Source organism: Heptranchias perlo, chromosome 20, assembly GCF_035084215.1.
Source record: "Heptranchias perlo isolate sHepPer1 chromosome 20, sHepPer1.hap1, whole genome shotgun sequence".
In the NCBI taxonomy this organism is placed as follows: Eukaryota; Metazoa; Chordata; class Chondrichthyes; order Hexanchiformes; family Hexanchidae; genus Heptranchias; species Heptranchias perlo.
Window position 1 is genome coordinate 5,201,358 of NC_090344.1, and position 22,836 is coordinate 5,224,193.

At 43.9% G+C, this 22,836-nt stretch overlaps 3 non-coding genes across 3 annotated transcripts; all 3 read right to left on the reverse strand.

Moving 5' to 3' along the window:
* Nucleotides 1–5,604: 5,604 nt before the first annotated feature.
* On the reverse strand, nt 5,605–5,686 carry trnan-guu (transfer RNA asparagine (anticodon GUU)). Its single transcript has one exon. It is a non-coding gene; the product is annotated as a tRNA-Asn (tRNA).
* A 3,405-nt stretch (nt 5,687–9,091) lies between these two features.
* Nucleotides 9,092–9,165, reverse strand: trnat-agu (transfer RNA threonine (anticodon AGU)). Its single transcript has one exon. It is a non-coding gene; the product is annotated as a tRNA-Thr (tRNA).
* Nucleotides 9,166–15,396: 6,231 nt separating this feature from the next.
* On the reverse strand, nt 15,397–15,469 carry trnav-cac (transfer RNA valine (anticodon CAC)). The gene has a single exon. It is a non-coding gene; the product is annotated as a tRNA-Val (tRNA).
* Nucleotides 15,470–22,836: the final 7,367 nt, after the last annotated feature.

Below are 22,836 nucleotides of genomic sequence, written 5' to 3' on the forward strand. Positions count from 1 at the left end.
CGGGGGAATGGTTCCAGCTGGATTGCTCTTGCAGAGATCTCGCACGGACTCGATGGCGCGAATGGCCTCTTTCCGTGCTGTAAGCTTTCTATGATTCAATTCTATGTGTTGGTTGCAATGCAAAGGGAACAGAGCGTGCCATAAATCGACACGACTCTGAGTATCCTCACAAGCAATGTATTTTAAGAGCAACTCATTCTGAAACGTCTTACTTGATAACTCAAGTCGTGCACTCGAAAGCAATTTGGTAAAGGGAGACTAATATTGGTGAATGGAAATAGTTGGTGCACAACTTGATATTGCTGTCCACCCGAATAGAAAACGAGATTGAATGGATCGAAGTGGTCTGAAAGGATGGTCGATCGGCTGTGAGACGCAACCAACTTTTACACTGGCTGCAAAACTAAAATAACAGCGGCTCGTTGGTCTAGGGGTATGATTCTCGCTTAGGGCGTTTCATTGAGTGATATGCGAGCGATCCCGGGTTCAAGTCCCGGACAAGACCGCATACGTTTCGCCTTTTAGTGAAAAGTCACCAATTGTCTTCTCACATCTTTTCAGTTTTGCTGTTGGTGGAACTGAATTATATCCGGAGGATGTTTGAGCTCCAGTGGACTGAATGCCGACGTTTCGTCGGCGCAATACACATGAAGCAAATAAAATGTCTCAAGATGACGAGGAGATTGAAACTGAATTTGGATTTTTCCCAATTCAGGCGGATATTAGATGACGGGATAGAAAGCCACATATCCAAGTTTGCCGATGACACCAAGATGGGCAGCATTGTAAGCAGTGCAGATGAAAGCATAAAATTACAGAGAGGCATTAATATAATAAATGAATGTGCAAAATTGTGGCAAATCGATATGAATTTCGTCAAGTGTGAGGTCATCCACTTTGGACCTAAAAGGATAAATCAGAGTACTTTCTAAATGGTGAAAAGCTCGAAACAGTGGAGGTCCAAAAAGACTTAGGGGCCCATGAACATACATCATTAAAATGTCATGGACAGGTACAAAAAATAATCAAAAAGGTTAATGGAATGTTGATCTTTATATCCAGAGGACTAGATTCAAGGGGATAGGCATTATTTTACAGTTATACAAAGCTCTGGTTGGACCAGACCTGGAGTATTGCCTTCAGTTCTGGGCAACGCACCTTTGGAAGGATATATTGGCTATGAAGGGAGTGCAGCGTCTATTTACTAGAATGTTGCCTGGACTCCACAGTTTCAATTACGCGGAGAGATTACATAAACTCGGGTTTGCCTCGAATTCAGTAGATTAAGTGCTGATTTGATCGAACATTTCAAAATATTAAGGGGAACTGATGGGGTAAATAGAAAAAAAAACATTTCCGCCCGTTAGCGTGTCTAGGACTCGTTGAAGCAGCCGAAATATTAGGGTCAGGACTTTCAGGAGTGAAGTTGGGAAACACCTCTGCAAGCAAAGGGAGGGAGAAGTTTGGAATTCTCTTCCGCAAACGACAGTTGATGCGAGCTGAATTGTTAATTTTAAAACTGAAATTGATAGATTTTTGTTAACCAAAGGCATTAAGGGACATGGGGCTAAGGCGATAATATGCAGGTAGGTTACATATCAACCAGGATCTCACTGAATTGTGCATAAGGCTCGCGGGGCCAAATAGTATACTTTTGCTCTTCAGTTCCTCATTGTTACAGAATGATCCTGCATTGTATCGGGAATCGAACCAAGGTCTCCAGCGGAACAAGTAAGAATTCGACCCCAAGCACCATCAATGCGCGCGTTTGTAACAGCAGCATGTGTCCATTTGGAATCCGATCTGAATGAACATGCCGTTTACAGCTGCGGTGGCCGAGTGTTTAAAGCGTTGGACTCAAAATTCAATTGAGGTTTTCCTGCGCAGGTTTGAATTCTGCTCGCAGAGCTACTGTTCAAAAATCACTTCAGTGCTGAAATAGATTAATTGGCGTTAATTGACCGCATTTATCTCTCTCCCAGAATGAGCGATTCTGCAGCGCAGCCGGTGCTTTTTATTCGTGTCAGATCTTCTCTTGCAAGATTTCACGACCCGAGAAGGAATCTCTCCCAATCTGTAACTTAAATTCTAGTAGTTTGCAAAACTTGACATTTATACTCTTTATTTTCTTTGCATGCATCTCTCTTTCTCTCCCTGTCTCTGTCTCTTGTCTCTCTGTGTTGTCCCCAATGGACTTCTCAGGCTTCCTTGAACGGCGATGGCTGATCTAACCGGCAACAATAGCAGAGAAGGGTAAAAAAAAAAGGACTGAGACAGTAGGAAAAGGAAAGGTACAACCCAGCTGATAAATTCATAGCTAATGTCTCCACATTCATGGCTGTTCGCTCTCATAGTGAATGAAAGCAGCAATTTGAGTAAAGTATACGCATCGTAGAGTGTAAACTATGACGGTGCCGAGACAGACGACAATGTCGTTTCAGAGCAATTCATTCTGTAAAGTGTTACTTGATAATAAAAGTCGTCGATTCAAAACGATTTTGATAAAGAGAGACTAATATTGTTGATTTGAAATAATTAGTGTAGAACCTGAAATTGCTCCACACGGTATATCGTACAAGAAAGCGAGTTTGAATGGCCATGGTGTTCTGAAAGGATGGCGGATCGGCTGCGTGGCAGCGAAATTTTACACTGGCTGCACGGCTCTGTTGCCAGTTGATCTTTGGATCTGATTCTCGCTCAGGGAGTTTTACTGGCTCAAATCCCGGATGACCCCTGATGTGTCCCCGTTTTTGCTCAAAAATCACCAATTGGCTTCTCACATCTTATCAGCGATGCAAAAGGCAGGTTTGACTTATCTCCAGCAGAGCATGTTTGAACACCAGAGGGCAGAATGCAGAGGGTTTGTCCACGAAAGACACGTAGACGAAATGAAGATAATCTTTCAAGAAGTTGTACAGATTGAAGCCGGCACATGAATTTATCCCAATTCAGGCGATCTCATGGGTACAGATGCAAAAGGTAAAGGAAGCTGCATTGGCCTGGAACCAAACCCCTGGTCTCGCCGTCGGCAGGCGAGGGTTCGACCCTGAACCACCAATGCAAACACGGCTGCAGGCTGCACGTGTCGCGTTGGATACAAGTCTGGAACATGCAGTCTGGCAGAGTTCCTGTGATGAGCCTGCGCAGTCCACAACCGCGTGCTACCTGTGGGTGACCAAACGAGTGGGTCAAGCATGGTCTTGAAATTCACTGAGATTCGAAATCACTTCACACCGCCACTGTAAAATGGTCAAATAAATAAGAGCTGTAGTTACCAGGCAGTGGTTACTTCTCTCAGAAATAAAGTTATAATCCAGCCCTATGTACACCTCTAAGATTTCACGACATGCGAAGAATTTCCTTTAAGCTGCAGCTTAAATTCTGCTCAATCACACAATTGGAGATTTATACTATTTTTCTTTTCATGTATCTCTCTATCTCTGCGTTTCTTCACTTTCGGTGTTGCTCCCTAATGGACTTATCAAGCTTCCTTCAACGGCCAGGTCTGGAAACCCCGGATGGGAAAAGGCTTGTCGGATCTTCGTCCAATTGTTGGATTTCGACGGAATGAGTTTTGCTATTTTCCGTCTCCGTTTGCGGAAAATATAAACCCAGATGGGATTTCCCCTCCTCGGGTCCCGTCACCTTCGGGTAATGGGAATGAACCCGATCTATCACTCGGTCTTAATATCTGTATTCTCATTGTTTAACAATAAAATTACTGGGTTACAGTTATTTTCAGGACACATTTTAGAAATTAATACATAACAGACATATTCGAAAACTAGAAGCACGTGGGATTAAAGGGTCGGTGGTAACGTGGGCAAGTAATAGGCTGAGGGATAGGAGGCAGAGGTTAGTAGTGAACGGATGTTTTTCTGACTGGGGAGAAATATGCAGTGGAATCCCCCAGGGGTCGGCATCAGGTCTATTGCTTTTCATGTTATATTTAAATGACTTGGATGTGGGAATAGGGAGTACAATTTCAAAGTTTGCGGATGATACAAAACTTGGCAACGGAGTAAATAGTGACGAAGATAATAGCAGACTTCAGGAGGACACAGACAGGCTGGTGAAACGGTCAGTCACGTGACAGATTTCAAGCCGATCAGTGTGAAGTGATGCACTTTTGGATGAAGAACATGGAGAGGCAGTATAATCTAAATGGAACAATTTATGGGGGTTCCAAGAGCAGAGGGACCTGGGAGTTCATATTCATAAAACAGGGCAAGTTGATAAGGCGGTTAAGAAAGCGTATGGGATACTTGGCTTTGTAAATAGGGGCATTGAATATAAAAAAAGGAAATCATACTAATCCTTACAAATCAGTGGTTAGGCCTCAGCTGAAGTATATTGTACAGGTCTGGGCACTACACTTTAGGATAAAAAGGCATTGAAGAGGATTCAGAGCAGGTTGACCTGGATGATACCAGTGATGAGGGACTTCGGTAATATGGAGAGATTGGAGAAGCTGGGATTATTCTCCTTACAGCAGAGATGGTTAACGGGAGACCTAATAGAGATATTCAAAATAGTGAGTGGTTTTGAAAGAGCAAGTAGGGAGAAACTGTTTCCGTCTGGCAAGTGGGTCGGTAACCAGAGATCACAGATTTAAAATAATTGGGAAAAGAACGAGAGGGGAATTGAGGAGAATTTTTTTCACACAGAAGGTTGATAAGATCTGGAACGCACTTTCTGAAAGGGTGGTGGAAGCAGATTCCATGGGATCATTCAAAAGGCAATTGGCATAATTGAAGAGGACTAATTTGCAGCATTATTGGGAAAAATCTGGGGTGTGGGTCTAATTTGGACAGGTCTTCGAAAAAGCCGACACTGGCACGACGGCCAAATGGCCTCCTTCTGTGCTGTAAGATTCTATGATTCTATGATTACCTTCTGAATCATTACAATTGATGCTATTCAGCGTTGAGCAACCAAGAAAATTATAACCGTGATATTCGGCTTCTCCATTCCCTTATGAATATCGCAGCTTATAATGTCCAGGCGGGGGTGGGTCTGAATGGGGGATAGAGTGCGGAGATTGGAATGGAAGTCCAGCAGAATGAACTTGGCCTCATCAGTTTTTGTTACTTTTCCAACCAGTTGCCCGAAGCAGGCGGTGAACCTTCTTCCCGAGAGAGGATCGTCATTTCAGTTCAGAAGGAAAAAGGTATCAAGAAAATCGGGTAAAACGCACACAGAATGATCCGGGGCTTTTTGCACATCCCTTTTAAACAGACACAGACACGGAATAATCCGGGACTTACAGGACGTCCCTTTTTAACAGACACAGACACGGAATGATCCGGGACTTACAGCACATCCCTTTTTAACAGACACAGACACTGAATGATCCGGACATAAATCATCATGATGGTACATACGTTTCTCATAGGTTGAACATTAGATTTACTCTTTTTACAATGACACCACTGTACAATCTGATACTTCGCGACCTTACAATCTCAACACCTTCCTGGAAGGAACTGTTGCTGATTTCAGCAAATAATGCAAAACCCTCTGTCTGCCGTTTCGAGAAGGATGGGACTTTGACCAGACCTTCTGTGTGGATTGAAGGAGAGAAACAAAACTTAAACACAATAACGACGAGGATGGGACTCAAACCCACGCGTGCACAGCACAATGGATTAACAGTCCATCGCCTTAACCTCTCGGTCACCTCGTCGCACGCAAAAATATGCGAAAGCCCCTTTATTCAAAATTAAAATACTGGCTATGTTGCCAACCTGAAATCAAAACTGTAAATGTGCATATCCTCAGCAGGTCAGGCAGAATCTTTAAACATAGAAACAGAGTTAACGTTTCAGGTCGATGGCCATCACATGATTATTCCAACTCACTCAACTTGCGCCTTATAGATGGTTGAACGGCTTTTGGAAATTAGAAGGTGATTCACTCGCCGCACAATATCCAGCCTCTGAACTGCTTTTGTAACCATAGTATTCATGTGGCTGGTCCAGTTAAATTTCTGGTTAATGGTAACCAATAGTATGTTAATGGTGGGGGATTCGGCGATGTTAATACCGAATCCCCACAGAAGAGATTTACTGTAAAGATTCCAGGGATGAGGGGCATAAGTTTCATGGATAGATTGGAGAAGCTGGGGTTGTTCTGCTTGGAACAGAGACGGTTACGAGCAGATTTAATAGAGGTTTTCAAAATGATGAAGGATCCAGACAGAGTAGAAAGAGATAAACTGTTCCTATTGGTGGAAGGTTCAAGGACCAGATAACATACATTTAAGGTGTTTGGCAAAAGAACCAAAGGTGACATGAGGAAAAACTTTTCTACACAGCGAGTGTTTAGGGTCTGGAATACACCGCCCGAGGGGGTGGTGGGGGCAGATTCAATAATTGTCTTCAATAAAGAACTGGATAAGTATTTGAAACGAAAGAGAATACAGGGCGACAGGGAAAGGGTGGGGGAGTGGGTCTGTCTGGATTGCACTTGCAGAGAGCCGGCATGGACTCGATGTGCCGAATGGACTCTTTCCGTGCTGTGACCTTTCTTTGATTCTATTCTATTTGTCGGAGGCGATGCAAAGCGACCGGAGCGTGACGTAAATCGACCTGATCATGTACATTCTCTGATAATAAATCTTAGTGTGATGCAAAGAAGAAATTCATAATTATGGTACATATCTTTTATATTATGCTGACGAAAAAGAGGTACTCGGTTCACCAGGCCGCCATTGTGCACATTGGTTGAAACTTCACCTCGATCACCCCTTACACTCCCAACACCTCCGTGTAAGATACAGTTGGGTGGTAATCCAGACTTTGCTGAATTGTTCAAACACGTGTAAACCAGCAATGCGGAAAAGCACTTCTTACCAATGAAGGGTTTTTGGTGAGGCGGCCAAAATGAAAAGCTCTACAAATTTTGGCAGCAGTGCCATTCGCACCTACATAATTCAGAAATGGAAGTCAGCATCTTAGACAACAAAGCTACTCACACACACGGCAAACCATTCAGTTCGGATGACAAATGTCATCAAGCTGAAACATTACCTCTGGTTCTTTCTCCACAGGCGCTGCCTGACCTGCTCAGCGTTTTCAGCATTTTCTGTCTCCATTCTTGTGATTTCACAATGGCCGTTTTCCTGAAAACACCCAATTTGACCCAAGGACAAAGCTCCAACTTCACTTTACCCACGCGCTTAAAGTCTGCGGTTTCGGAACAAAATCCCCTCCGCGACGAACATTCAAAGGACCTTTCGCTCACGGCCAACCTCCTGTAATCGACACTTTTTCACCATTGCCACTCTTTTCATTTCTCCTCATTCCTTTACAATCGGACATTTACACAGACCTATTACGATCAAGCGGAACATTTCCGACTTTCCTGCACCGCCCAGATTGCTAAAAGTGCAGCTTTCATCCGTCTTTCGCAGCTATGTCGCGCCGCCCGTCTCTACCGCAAATCAACTGCTCGGGGAAAAGCGCGAACGACCATGGAAACAAAACCCAGTTCTTCAGTTAACATCCCCCGTGTCACAAGATACCCCATGGAAATTTCACGGAAAAGTATGCGCTGTCCTTCCGAATGCCAGCCCTGCTTTCTTTGAGCTTGTCTCTGGAACAGATCGAAATGTATCGACTGGTTTCAAGGCACAAATGAACATTGATGCGAACGGGACATGTGCCCCCGAGAAACAGCGGTCGATGCAGTGCAAACTTAAAGGTGTAAGAATGTGAAAGTGAGTGTTAGAGTAGGCAAGGCCGCAGGAAAGTCTCAAAGAAATAGACCATGATTGTGGAAGGAAGAAAAAGCTGGAGGCAGCGGCGGGTCTGAATTTTGGATCATCCAACAGAGACACACGAGAATACAAAAATAGGATACAGACAAAGGTGCTGGGGCAGAAAGAAAAAGCACGAAATAAGAGGAATGAAATGAGAGTGAAAGAAAGAATGGGAGAGAGGGAGGTGAAAGGAAGAAAGAGAGAAAGAAAGATAGAAGGGAGAGACAAAATCAAGCGTGCAATACTCAGCCCGCAAATGGGCGCTGCTCCCAATCGGCTACACTTCGCCCCACAGACCCTCATCCCATTCATACCGTCCTACAATCCACTGTCAATGGTGTGCAGTGAAACAGAGAGTTTAAAGGTAGAAAGACACTCACACCATCCTACAATACACTGTCAATGCTGTGCAGTGAAACAGAGAGTTTAAAGGTAGAAAGACACTCACACCATCCTACAATACACTGTCAATGCTGTGCAGTGAAACAGAGAGTTTAAAGGTAGAAAGACACTCACACCGTCCTACAATGCACTGTCAATGCTGTGCAGTGAAACAGAGAGTTTAAAGGTATAAAGACATTCACACCGTCCTACAATACACTGTCAATACCTGTGCAGAGAGACAGAGAGTTTAAAGGTATAGAGATACTCACCTTTTTTTTTCAACAGTAGCACATCCCAGGAATAAGAGAGAGCGTGAGTTTGCTCTCCAGGTGTAGCTGAGGCTTGTCAGTCAAGAGTCCCCTCCTCCCAGTATTGGCTGTGGAGGAAGTACAGTGTAGATTTAATGGAATACCTTCAGCCTGACCGAGGTTATTCTGACTGGCCAGTAATTACTCGATCGATCTCTTTCTCCCTTTTAAACAACGGTACATCTTCAGCAGTCCTCCAATCCTTCGGCATCACACCTGGAACCAGGGAGGATTGGAAAACGATGGTCAGAGCCTCCGCTATTTCCTTCCTTGCTTCTATTAACAGCCTGGGATATATTTCGTCAGGGCCCGGGGATTCAGGTGGAGTGATTTGGGAACTTTCATTTTCCAGTTTGCAAAAGTTTGCACCGCTGGTCAAGATCACAAGTCTCGGTCAGAATTTGGACTACTTCCGGGTTTAAACTTCAAATCGTGAATTATACCCCGACCCCAACGAGACCAGAAACAAGAACGTGTTGGAGACACATTCAATGAGAGGTCTGTCTGAATAATGAAAGTGCGTTTTTGAGCAGTCATCTTGATATCTGTTCCAGCCTGAAACCTGAACAAATCCAAACACCACAGTGTTATTTTGTCGCTTCATTCCACAAATTAGGTGAAAATAATAAGTTGCATAAGGCACTGCTGGGAGTTGAACCCAGGATCCCCTGTTTACTAGACAGATGCTTTAACCAGCTAAGCCACAGCGCCAATTGGTGACAACTTGTTCACACCTCCTCTCAATAACATCTATCAGCGACACGTTATTGTCTGTTCGGGGTTCAGACCGTTTGATTTTGTCGATTTCGCTTGTCCGTTTCCCTGTGAATCCCGATACTTCCTGCATTTTTTCGCTGTGTTTATCTTTGTGCATCCATCAGTGCATTGATACACCGATGATTATGTGTGCTTGTGTTTGTTACATTAAATAAATTAGGGGATCAGACAATTCTCTCTCTGACAGTAAAGAACTAATGAGCCGAACTTTATTGCAAAGTATTATTTCTTGCGGTGCTGAAACTAAAAACCGGAAGAGGAACAATCAGGGAAAAGGAGAAAAACCTGTGAGGGAAAATGAGGACAACAATCAAGATTTTTACCAGTACATGAAGAGAAAGAACCGTGACTAAGAGTAATGTGGGCCCTTTAAAGACAGATGGAGGTGATATTGTAATTGAATATCAGGAAATAGCAGAATTGCTAAATATTTACTTCACAGAAAAGGATGAGGATAACATACCAGAGACACGAGGACAACTGTAAATAAATCATGGGGATTCAGTATAAGTAAAATAATGGCAATGGAGAAAATAATTAGATTAAAGATAGACAAATCTCCAGGACCTGATCGTTACCACCCGAGGGGACTAAGAGGAATAGGCGAGGAAATTGTACATGCTTTAGTCATGATCGTTCAAAATATCTTGATTCAGGAATTGGTCCTTTGATTGAAACATTGTCAATGTCACTCCATTATTTAGGATGGGTAGCAGAGATGAAGTTGGAAATTATAGACCCATTAGGCTGACGTCCGTGGTGGGGACGTTACCAGTATTCGTTATTAAGGAAGGAATGCCTGAGCACTTGGATAAATATGAAGTAATCAGAGAGAACCAGCATGGATTTATAAAGTCAAGTCCAACAAAGCGAGTTGAACTTTTTGAAGATATATCTAACGTGGTCGATAATGGAGTGTCTATGGATGTTATATAATATTGAATTCCAGAAGGATTCGATGAGGTACCACAGAAGATACTGTTAACATAAATGGGAGCGCGTAGAATTTAAAGCAACCTATCGAAACGGGAAGGGAGTTAGTTAGAAGGTGGGAGGAAGAGACCCGGTGTATAAATGCGTAGACGACGGAATAGACTGCCGCATATTCTGGCGATTTGGAGGAGGGGAACGAGTGTAACGCATCAAAGTTTGCAGATGATACAAAGATGGGAGGGAAAGTAGAGAGTGAGGAGGACATAAAAAACCTTCAAGGGGATATCAACAGGCTGGGTGAGTGGGCGGAGATTTGGCAGATGCAATGCAATATTGGAAAATGTGAGGTTATGCACTTTGGCAGAAAAAATCAGAAAGCAAGTTATTATCTTAATGGTGAGAAACTAGAAAGTACTGCAGTACAAAGGGATCTGGGAGTCCTCGTGCAAGAAAGTCAAAAAGTTAGTATGCAGGTGCAGCAGGTGATCAAGAAGGCCAACGGAATGTTGGCTTTTATTGCTAGGGGGATTGAATATAAAAACAGGTAGGTATTGCTGCAGTTATATAAGGTATTGGTGAGACCGCACCTGGAATACTGCATACAGTTTTGGTGTCCATACTGAAGAAAAGACATACTTGCTCTCGAGGCGGTACAAATAAGGTTCACTCGGTTCATCCCGGGGATGAGGGGGTGGACATATGAGGAGAGGTTGAGTAGATTGGGACTCTACTCATTGGAGTTCAGAAGAATGAGAGGCGATCTCATTGAAACATATAAGATTGTGAAGGGGCTTGATCGGGTGGATGCGGTAAGGATGTTCCCAAGGATGGGTGAAACAAAACTAGGTGGCATAATCTTAGAATAAGGGGCTGCTCTTTCAAAACTGAGAGGAGGAGAAACTTCTTCACTCAGAGGGTAGTAGGTCTGTGGAATTTGCTGCCCCAGGAAGCTGTGGAAGCTACATCATTAAATAAATTTAAAACAGAAATAGACAGTTTCCTAGAAGTAAAGGGAATTCGGGGTTACGGTGAGCGGGCAGGAAATTGGACATGAATTTAGATGTGAGGTTAGGATCAGATCAGCCATGATCTTATTGAATGGCGGAGCAGGCTGGAGGGGCCGATTGGCCTACTCCTGCTCCTATTTCTTATGCTCTTATGTTCTTATATCCACGTTTGTCGCTGACACCAATTTAGGTGTCACAGTGAATATTGTAAATGGAAGCATAGGGAAACTGAAAGATTAAGTGAGTTGGCAAAATTGCGGCAGATGGAGTTACATAGAATTACAAAGAATGTACATCACGGAAACAGGCAATTCGGCCCAACTAGATTATGCCGGTGTTTATGCTGCAGACAAGCCTCCGCCAACCCCTCCTCATCTAACCGTATGTGCAGACCCTTATATTCCTTTCTCCTCCATGTGTTTATCTAGCTTCGCCGTCAACGAATCCATGCTATTCGCCTAAACTACTCCTTGTGGGAGCGAATTGAACATTCTAACCACTCTCTGGGTGAATGTGTTCCTCTTGAATGCCATATTGAATTAAATAGTGACTACCTTATAATCATGGCCCCAATGATTTGGAGTCCCCGCATTCACAAGTGCAAACACCTTATCTACGTCTAACCTATCAAACCCTTGCATAATCTTAAAGTCCGATATCAGGTCACCCCTCAGCCTTCTCTTTTCTATACAGAAGAGCGCCAGTCTGTTCAAACTTTCAAAATGGGCAAGTATGAGCTCATCTACTTTGGACTGAAGTAAGATAGATCAGAGTATTTTCTAAATGGTGAGAATCTAGGAACTGTGGAGGAGCAGAGAGATTTAGGGGTCCAAGTACAGAAATCGCTAAAAGCCAGTGGAATGTTCGAAAAATGAATTTAAATGTCTCATGGCATGTTGGCCTTTATTTCAGGGAAACCGGGATTCAAAGGGGGGAAGTATGTTACAGATAGAAATCCCTGCTGAGACCCCATTTAAAGTATTGCATTCAGTTCTGGGCACCACCTCTCAGGAATGAAATATTGGCCTTGGAGAGGGTGCAGCGCAGATTCACCAGAATGATACCGGGGCAAAAATGGTTAAATTATGAGTACAGGTTATGCGGAGGTCGGTCCTCATTTTGCTCTTATCGATCCGGCCCCATCCGTTTACTGTTGACGGGAGCGCGTCTGATACGAAGTCAGTCAGAATCGGATGCAAATCACATCACGGGCACAGCGGCTCTGGGACTGGCGACTGGTTTTACATTGAGTCTTTTTTAAGGGATAGGCTGTGCATTGTTTGTATAATAATAATAATAAGTTTGATACAATTAAGGTTTTTTTCGGTTATTTCCCATTTCCACCCTCACCAGTTTTATATAGTAACAGTTAACAATGTTTAAGGGATGTGATGTGCAGTGTTGGTGGAATCAGTGTAATTTAACTTGATACATTGAAGAATCTCTTGTCTATCCCAGGCTTTTACCTTATGTTTAGACCCTCACCTAGTTTAAAATCGGTCACTCACTGATATAAATAAACCAATAACAACCCCGAATCCTCAGCGGGTATATTTGTTCCGATAATTAGTGACGGCCGCAATTTCCATTGAAATTACAATCGGCAAATCCCAGAGGCTGTTTCGGGTTTGACAAACTGTGAAACAGATTGTTTTAAAAGCCGAAAAAAGGGAAAACCTGGTGGTAGATATAAAGTTTTATACATTATCTCTTTCTGTTTCAGATTTACAATTTCTCTTTGTGTGTTGCTGACAGGAGCGGCTATAATGGAGCCCAGTGACTGGGTAATGAGCTGCACTGAGACATTGGCCTGTGTTACAGACTGGCTCGTTGGACCTGCTCATTTCGACTCATCTCATTGTCAGCAACGGGAAATTATTGAAATTGAGGCTGGTGAATAACTGCTCGAAATACCAATCCTCTCCACCACTGGGGACTGAATCTTCCGACAAACAGGGATTTTCAATCGTGCAAGTTTCATTCACCAATTCTGCTCTTCGTTTCCCTGATCTGATTGGTGCGCCTTTCCCTTCAATTCAGGACTGATAGGAAAAACTCGATTTTACAGTCGATTTTCGGGTCATGACGTATCGTGATATTTCAAATAATTGATATCGACCTTTATCAATCCCAATATCGTCACCTACACGTTTGACAAATGCAAAGCGGCTTCAATCACGGTTTTGCTGACACAACTCGTTCAAAGATACTGTCGGTAATTGGTGGGTCTTTCAAGTCATGACACGAACGTAACGGTTCGCACTGCCGTTTTCCCCAAGACACTTCAGATTCATGTGGAATGATTTCGCTTTGGGGGTTAAAACCATTCCCTCTTCACAAATCCGCGTTTGACCCCGTGTCTTTTAATATTTTTGATAAGCGATACCAATTCGGTTTGCCCCGTAGTGTACATTACTTTTTAAATATTACAGATAAGCAGGGCACTTGAGCTGTCACAGCTGTGACTTTGACTTTTCTCCGTCTCCTCTCGATCTCACCGGCAACTGTCACGAACCACAATCTTCTGTCACACTTCTCCATCAGAAAGTTCCGAGCCTCGGTTTTCAAATGAAATAACGCCCATCTCTTCAATCAACGACATCCCAGGGAGAGTTTCCCAGTTTCGTCTCACACTTTCCCCAAATCCTCCTTAAAGTACCATCAAAAATTGTCCCTAAGTTAATAATAATATAATTAAAAGTTCTTATCTTCTGGGGTTTTGTTTCAGATTCCAGGGCTTTTAAAGGCCACTGCGGATATTTATCGAAGTGCATCTTGATTGGAGGCTTCTTGGAGAAATCGGAGAAAGATCTCGAAGCTCTTGTAGCGCAAGCGGTCAGCGTGCGGCACTTTTATCAGCTTCAGAAATGCCCAGGTTGTGAGTTTCAGCCGCACCGAGAACAGTCGAACATTTTACTCCGAACATTTTGACCGGAGATCAAGGTACAACTGGTATGTTCCGTCACGCATCTGCTTCTTAGTGTTCCCATGTGGGCACTTGGGTTCCTCTGGCCTACCGTCTTACAACAGTAGGTGCGAGTTTACTTGTTTACAGGGGGAGAGGGGGCGATTAGCGTCAGCTGATATGGCAAAGGCGCCGGTACGAAATCTTTAAATCTGAAGAACCAAACACACAATTCTTCTTTTCGTTCAGCGGATATTCATCGGTTGGAAGTTTCGAGTGGGGAAAATTTGGAAGGGAAATCTGCTGCCTGGTGTCACTGTGTAACGGATGAAATTATTCAGCTTACAGATGTTAATACATGAAAGGTCGAGAGGCCTTTTCCAACTCCCGTGTGGGGCAAGTTTAGCTTTTGAGCCACTGGATAAAGGGTTATTTTAATTGGTGCTAACGAATGAGAAGACATTTGGCACAAACAAGAAGAATTGTAAACTCAAGAGTTCACTGTCCATGTTTCTTACATCATGTTCAACAGAAACAAGGATTCTCCTCAACACGTTACTGAGAATTTTATAAAAGGGATCTTCAACTCAGTTCGACGTTCACGAAGGATAATTCAGAGTCCTACCATAAATTTGTACAATGGATCTTTTTCGTATATTGAGCTTGGGTCGCTCAGTCGGTAGACTCTGAGATTTCTATAAGCGGCTCGTGATTTGAGTGTGCAGAAATCAAATCCTTGTTCAGGCAATAAATTTTGAAACAGCTGGCAAGTATCTATGTTTGCGGGACAAATGATGCCTGCGATGTGTTGTCAAAGCTTCGGTGGTATATTGTTTCCCAGGGATCGGCAGTATTGCGCTGTCTGAGGCGGTATTTGCGGCCTTCCGCCAGCAACCTGTGATTGGAGGGAGCGGGGCCGGACAGGCGGCCTGAATGTCGTTGCTGTCGTGGCCTCACTCAATCCGGGAGCTGGGGAACATCGAACTTCGAAAAACGGATGTGTTTGTTGCCGCGGCTGCCATGCTGTTTAGAACTATAGTTATTAACCGAGGAAGCTCTTCAGGGTCCTTTAAAAATCTTTCACAAATCAACAAAAAACAGTCGCAATGAGTAGCTTTGAGAGGAGATTTCTACACAGGCAGGGCAGGAAACTGAAGTGAGGGAGATATATTTTCGGTATCTGTGTAATGTTTGAGTGTGTGTAAAACTGGACAGAGAAAGGAAAATATACCGGTTCTGTAATTTATTCATATTTCACGACATAGTGAAATCTTGCGTGTTTTCATATTTATTGATTTTTAGTGGATGACGTTTTGAAAATGTTTCCGCCCGGTTTCGAACCGGGGACCTTTCGCGTGTGAGGCGAACGTGATAGTCACTACACTACGGAAACTCTGCTGTGTAAACGGTTATACGAAATGCTCGGAAGATAGTTGCCGTCTTCAAATGTTCTCAGTGCTGGGAGACGGGGCCGGGTCCCATTCAGGGGATTAAGTTTTACAAAATAGTTTGTTGTATTAATTTCGCAAAACTCATTAAACTCAGTAAAAAGACGAATAGTTGTTCAAATCGCCATTAATCAACCAATAACTTTCTGTTTCAGACTGACGGAAATCCAGCATGTTTTTCATTCATTCATTCACCAGGCTGAATATGGAAAGTTCAGAGGGGAAGTGAAAAAGGAAATGACGGGCAAAGAGAGAGTGTGAGAATAAGCTGGCGGCCAACATAAACTGGCATGTAAACATTAAACGGGCAGTAGGAGCCGTACTCTGATAAGGGACCATAAAGGAGAGCTATTCATGGAGGCAGAGAGGATGGCAGAGATATTATATGAATACATTGTATACGTCTTTACCAAGGAAGAAGATGCTGCCAGAGTCTCCGTAAAGGTAAATACAGTTGAGATCCTGAATGGGCTAAACATTGATAAAGAAGAGGTACTCGGAAGGCTAGCTGTACTTAAAGTAGTTAAGTCACTCGGTCCGGATGGGATGCATCGGAGGCTGCTGAGGGAAGGAAGGTTGGAAATAGCAGGAGGTACTGACCATAATCTTACAAACATCCACAGATACGGGGGTGGTGCCAGAGGACTGGAGAATTGCAAACGTTACATCCTTGTTCAAAAAAGGTTGTAAGGATAAAGCCAGCATCTATATGCCAGTCAGTTTAACCTCAATGGTGGGGGAACTTTTAGAAACGATAATCCGGGACAGAATTAACAGACGCTTGGACGACTGTGGATTGATTAGGGAAAGCCCGCATGGGTTTGTTGAAGGCAAATCGTGTTTAACTAAAATGATAGAGTTTTTTGTTGAGTTAACAGAGAGGGGAGATGAAGGCAACGCAGTTGATGCGGTGCATATGGACTTTCAAAAGGTGTTTGATAAAGTGCCGCACGGTAGGCTTATCAGTAAGATTGAGGTCCATGGGTCAAAGGGGGTAGTAGAAACATGGATGCAGAATTAGCTAAGGGACAGGAAGCAGAGAGTAGTGGTGATTGGTTGTTTTTTGGACTGGAGGGAGGTGTACAATGGTGTTCCCCAGGGGTCAACGCTGGGACCACTGCTTTTCTTGATTTATATTACTGACTTGGACTTGGGTGTACAGGGCACAATTTCAAAATTTGCAGATGACACAAAACTTGGATCGGTAGTAAACAGTGTGAAGGATGGTGACAGACTTCAAGAAGTTATAGATTGGCCGGTGGCATGGGCGGACACGTGGCAGATGAAATATAACGCAAAAAAAATGAGAAATGATACATTTCGGTAGGAAGAACCAGGAGAGGCAATATAAACTAGAGGGAACAACTCCAAAATGGTGCAGGCCCAGAGAGATCTGGTGGTTTATGTGCACAAATCGGTGAAGGCTTCAGAGCAGGTTGCGAAAGCGGTTGAAAAGGTATACGGGATCCTGGACTTCATAAATAGAGGCATCGAGTAAAAAAGTATGGAAGTCATGATGAACCTTTATGAATCACTGTTTCGGCCACAACTGGACTATTGTGTCCGGTTCTGTGCACCGCAGTTCAGGAAAGATGTGAAGGCCTTACAGAGGGTGCAGGAGAGATTTACTGGAATGATTGCAGGGATGAGGGATTTTAGTTACTTAGACAATCTGGAGAAGCTGGGGTTGGTTGTCGTTGGAACAGAGATGGTTGCGGGGAGATTTGAGAGAGGTATTCAAAATCATGATGGGTCTAGACAGAATAGATAGAGAGAAACTGTTCCCAATGGTAGAAGCGTCGAGAACCAGAGGACATAGATTTCAGGTGATTGGCAAAAGAACCAAAGGTGACATAAGGAAAAACTTTTTTAAACAGCGAATGGTTGGGATCTGGAATGCACTGCCCGAGGGGGTGGTGAAGGCAGATTCAAAGGCAACTGTATAAGTGCTTGAAAGGAAAAAAAATGCAGGGCTACAGGGAAAGGGCGGGAGAGTGGGACTAGCTGGATTACGATTGCATGGAGCCGAATGGCCTCCTTCCGTGCTGTAAACTTTCTACGATTTCTATGATATGTGAGTGTCGCTGGCAAGGCCAGCATTTATTGGCCATCCCTAATTGTACTTGAGAAGGTGGTGGTGAGCCACCTCCTTGAACCGCTGACGTCCGTGTGGTGAAGGTTCTCCCACAGTGCTGTTAGGTCGAGAGTTCCAGGATTTTGACCCAGCGATGATGAAGGTACGGCGATATATTTCCAAGACAGGATGGTGTGTGACTTGGAGGGGAACATTCAGGTGGTGTTTTTCCTATGTGCCATATGCCCTTGACTTTCTAGGTGATAGAGGTCGCGGGTTTGGGTGGTGCTGTCGATGAAGCCTCGGCGAATTGCTGCAGTGCATCCTGTAGATGGTACACACTGCAGCCACGGTGCGCTGGTGGTGGAGGGGGTGAATGTTTAGGGTGGTGGATGGGGTGCCAATCAAGCGGGCTGCTTTGTCCTGGATGGTGTCGAGCTTCTTGATTGAAGCTGGAGATGCACGCATCCAGGCAAGTGAAGGGTATTCCATCACACTCCTGACTTGTACATTGTCGATAGTAGAAAGACTTTGGGGAGTCAGGTGATGAGTCACTCGCCGCACAATACCCGGCCTCTGACCTCCTCTTGTAGCCTCCGTATTTATGCAGCTGGTCCAGTTCGTTTCTGGTCAATGGTGGCCTCTCCCAGGCTGTTGATGGTGGGGAATTCGGCGATGGTAATGCCGTTGAATGTCAAGGGGAGTTGTTAGACTCTCTCTTGTTAGAGTTGGTCATTGCCTGGCACTTGAATGTTACTTGTCACTCATCAGCCCAAGGCTGAATGTTGTCCAGGTTTTGCTGCACGCGGGCAGGGACTGCTTCATTATTTGAGGGATTGCGAATGGAACTGAACAATGTGCAATCATCAGCGAACATCCCCATTTCTGACCTTATGATGGAGGGAAGGCTATTTATAAAGCAGCTGAAGATGGTTGGGCGTCGGACACTGCCTCGAGGAACTCCTGCAGTGGTGTCCTGGGGCGGAGACGATTTGCCTCCAACGACGACTACATTCTTCCTTGGTGCCAGGTACGATTACAGCCACTGGAGAGTTTTCCCCCTGATTCCCGTTGACTTCAAATTTCCTAGGGCTCCTTGAAGACACATCGGTCAAAGGATGCCTTGATATCAAGGGCGGTAACCCTCACCTCACCTCCGGAATTTAGCTCTTTGTCCAGGTTTGGACCCAGGCTGTTATGATGTCTGGAGCCGAGTGGTCCTGGCGAAACCCAAACGGAGCATCGATGAGCAGGTTATTGGTGAGTAAGTGCCGTTTGATAGCACTGTCGACGAAAACTTCCATCACTTTGCTGATGATAGAGTGCAGACTGATAGGGTGGTAATTTGCCGGATTGGCTTTGTCCAGCCTTTTGTGAGCAGGACATCCCTGCACAATGTTCCACTTTGTTGGCTTTCCACCTTGGTTACCAAGTGACAGTATAAACTTTAATGAGTTTGTTTTGTTTTCCCTGTGTTGAATTGTCACCCGTTCTCATTTTACAGACGGAATTTTAGGACTTGGTTAAAAATGTTCCGTGCTTGTGATGCAAGTTATCTGGTGCAGCCTTTGTTAAATTCCCCGCCTCAGTAAGACAGAAGGGCAACGTCTGCTCCACTCTATCATACAACCCCAACTGGTGCCGCCTCAGTTAAAGTACATTAACTAGTGCCCCCCACTCTTGTACAACCTCAAGTGAGTATATACAAAGAGTGTGCGTTTGTTTGACTGTGATGTTTATGCAGCGGCCGCCGCCAATCTTTCCGTTGCTATGGAAAGTTTGTTAGAGACGAAAATCGAATCCCACCCTGACAGTCCTGAAGAATCAATGTCCATGCTCAGTGCACTCGGCCATCCTCTATGTCAGTGTTGTCCAAGAGAAATTGCTGACTAGCCGCAGGTGTGGCCATGGTGGCATTGTTTAAGTCACATGAACGAAAACATCTTGCACACACACAATATACAGTGAGGTGTACTTCACATATGTATATTTCCTTACAAACATCTCCCACCATTCAGTAACCTAGGAAGTAAAGCACTCACAACGATCAAAAACATTCGCACACTCTGCTTTTCACCATTTTATCAACAACTCACAAAAAGTTTGAAGTCCACATGCGAATATGAGTATTGAGATCACAGATCTAAAGATTGTGTCCATGACTCATTTTGATTTAATAATCGCAATTGCAATTAGCCATATCTGGATTCCCATTTAGCCAGATGAGGCTCGTGGCAAAGATATTGGAACAACTGGTCAAAGACACAATGGATTGATTCCACGGGCCGTGTTCTGCTGACCCCAAGCACGACACATTCTCAGAACAAATAAAAACAAACCTGCCGTGGACGGATGTCGGGTTTGTTTTCTGGAAGCAGCAAATCAACTGGGCAGAAAAATCACCTCCATCCTCAGGCACAAGAAAAAAATTCGTACAAGCAAAGGACTGAATGTGAAGATTGAGGATTCAAAACCACACCACCAGGCGAAACTGCGATCTGAATACAGCGCCCTCAACCGCTGGCTGATCCTGACTCCAGAATCTCGAGTTTACTGACCCCGATTTTCTCAGTGAGGCAGTTTCACTCTCTCTGGTTCTCGCTTAAACCTGCTGGAAGGCCAATTTCAATGGGTTGAGAACGCATCTGGCCAGGGTAAATTAGAATCAAAGATTGACATGGAAAACTGTAACTGAACAATGGGCGGCCTTTAAAGAAGTGATGGTTCAGGTACAGTCGAGGTACATTCCCACCAGGGGGAAAAGTAGGGCAAATAAAGCCAGAGCTCCCTGGATGACGAAAGAGACAGAGATTAAGGTGAAACAGAAAAAAGAGGCGTAGGACAAATGTCAGGTTGATAATACAAGTGAGAACCGGGCTGAATATAGAGAGTTCAGAGGGGAAGTGAAAATGGAAAAAAAGGGGCATGGAGAGAGTATGAGTATGGACTGGTGGTTAACATAAAAGGGAATCCAAAAGTCTTCTTTTGGCACATGAACAGTAAACGGGTAGGAAGAGGAGGGGTGGGACCGATTAGGGACCAAAAAGGAGAGCTACACATGGAGGCAAAGGGCATGGCTGTGGTAATAAATGAGTAAGTTGCATTTGTCTTTACCAAGGAAGAATATGCTGCAAAGTTACAGTAAAAGAAGTAGTTGAAATACGAGATGGGATATACATTAATAAAGAGGAGCTATTAGGAATTCCAGCTGTGTTTAAAGTAGATCAGTCACCTGGTCCGGATGGTATGAATCCTAGTTTTCTGAGGGAATTAGGGGTGAAAATTGTGGAGGTCCTGGCCATAATCTTCCAATCATCCTTAGATACGGGGGTGGTGCCAGAGGACTGGAGAATTGCAAATATTATACCCTTGTTCAAAAAGGCGTGTATGGATCATCCCAGGAACTATAGGCCAGTCAGTTTAACCTCGGTGAAGGGGGAACTTTTAGAAACGATAATCCGAGACAAAGTTAATCGTCACTTGGACAAGTGTGGATTAATTAAGGAAAGCAGCACGGATTTGTTGAAGGCAAATCGTTTTTAACTAACTTGATTGAGTTTTTTGTTGAGGTAAGAGAGATTCGATGAGAGCAATGTGGTTGACATGGTATATATGGACGACCAAAAGGCGTTTGATGAAGTGTTGCATAATAGGCTTGTCATCAAAGTTGAAGCCCAAGGAATTAAAGAGGCAGTGGCAGTACGAAATTGGCTAAGTGACAGGAAACAGAGAGCAGTGGTGAACGGTTGTTTATCAGACTGGAGGGAGGTGTACAGTCGTGTTCCCCACGGGTCGGTACTAGGACCACTGCTTTTCTAGATATATATTAATGAATTGGACTTTGGTGTACAGGGCACAATTTCAAAATTTGCAGATGACACAAAGCTTGGAAGTGTAATGAACAGTGAAGAGGATAGTGATAGTACAAAGACAGGCTGGTGGAATGGGCGAACATATGGCACATCAAATCTAACGCGGAGAAAAGCGAAGCGATATATTTTAGTTGGAAAAACGAGGAGAGGCGAATTAAACTAAAGCGTTTAATTCTAAAGGAGCTGCAGGAACCGAGAAATCTGGGGGTTTGTGTGAACAAATCTTTAAAGGTGGCAGGGCAGATAGAGAAAACGGTTTTAAAAAGCATATGGGATCCTGTGCTTTACAAATTGAGGCAAAGAGAACAAAAACAAGGAAGTTACGATGAGCTTTTGTAAAACACTGGTTCGGCCACAACTGCAGTATTGTGTCCAGTTCTGGGCACCGCACTTTGCGACGGGTGTGAAGGCCTTAGAGAGGCTGCAGAAAAGATTTATTAGAATTGTTCCAGGGATGAAGGACTTCAGTAACGTGGATAGACTGGAGAAGCTGGGGTTGTTGTCCATGGAGCAGAGAATGTTGAGAGGAGATTTCATCGATGTATTTAAAATCATGAAGGGTCCAGACAGAGTAGAGAGAGAGAAACTGCTCCCATAGGCGGAAGGGTCAAGAACCAGAGGACAAAGATTTATGGTGATCGCAAAAGAATGAAAGTCGACATGAGGAAAAACGCTTTTACACAGCGAGTGGTTAAGATCTGGAATTCACTGCCTGAGTGAGTGCTGGAGGCAGATTCAATTGTGGCTTTCAAAAGAGAATTGGATAAGTACTTGAAGGGAAAAAAATGCAGGGCTACGGGTAAACTGCGGGGGAGTGTGACGAGTTGGATTGCTCTAGCAAAGTTCCGGCATGAACTCGATTGGCCGAATGGCCTCCTTCCGTGCTGTAACCATTCTAGGATTCAAAGAAGCAGAAACTAAATAACTCAAACTGCCGAAACCCGAGATCTTTAGTCAAACGCCCTCCCAACTGAGCTATTTCCACCCCACTGTTAATTGATCTTTGTGTCCTTATGTTGGAAGAACATATAAACCCAGGGGGAATTGCCCCTCCCGGTCATTCCGCACTTCATATATAAACATCGCACTCATAAAAACACACCCATAGTTCATACATAAACATCGCACTCATATATACAAACTCATAGTTCATCTATACACATCGCACTCATATATACACACCCACAGTTCATACATAAACATCGCACTCATTTATACACACTCATAGTTCATTTATAAACATCGCACTCATATATACACACTCATAATTCATATATACACATCGCACTAATATATACACACCCACAGTTCATATATAAACATCGCACTCATATATACACACTCATAGTTCATTTATAAACATCGC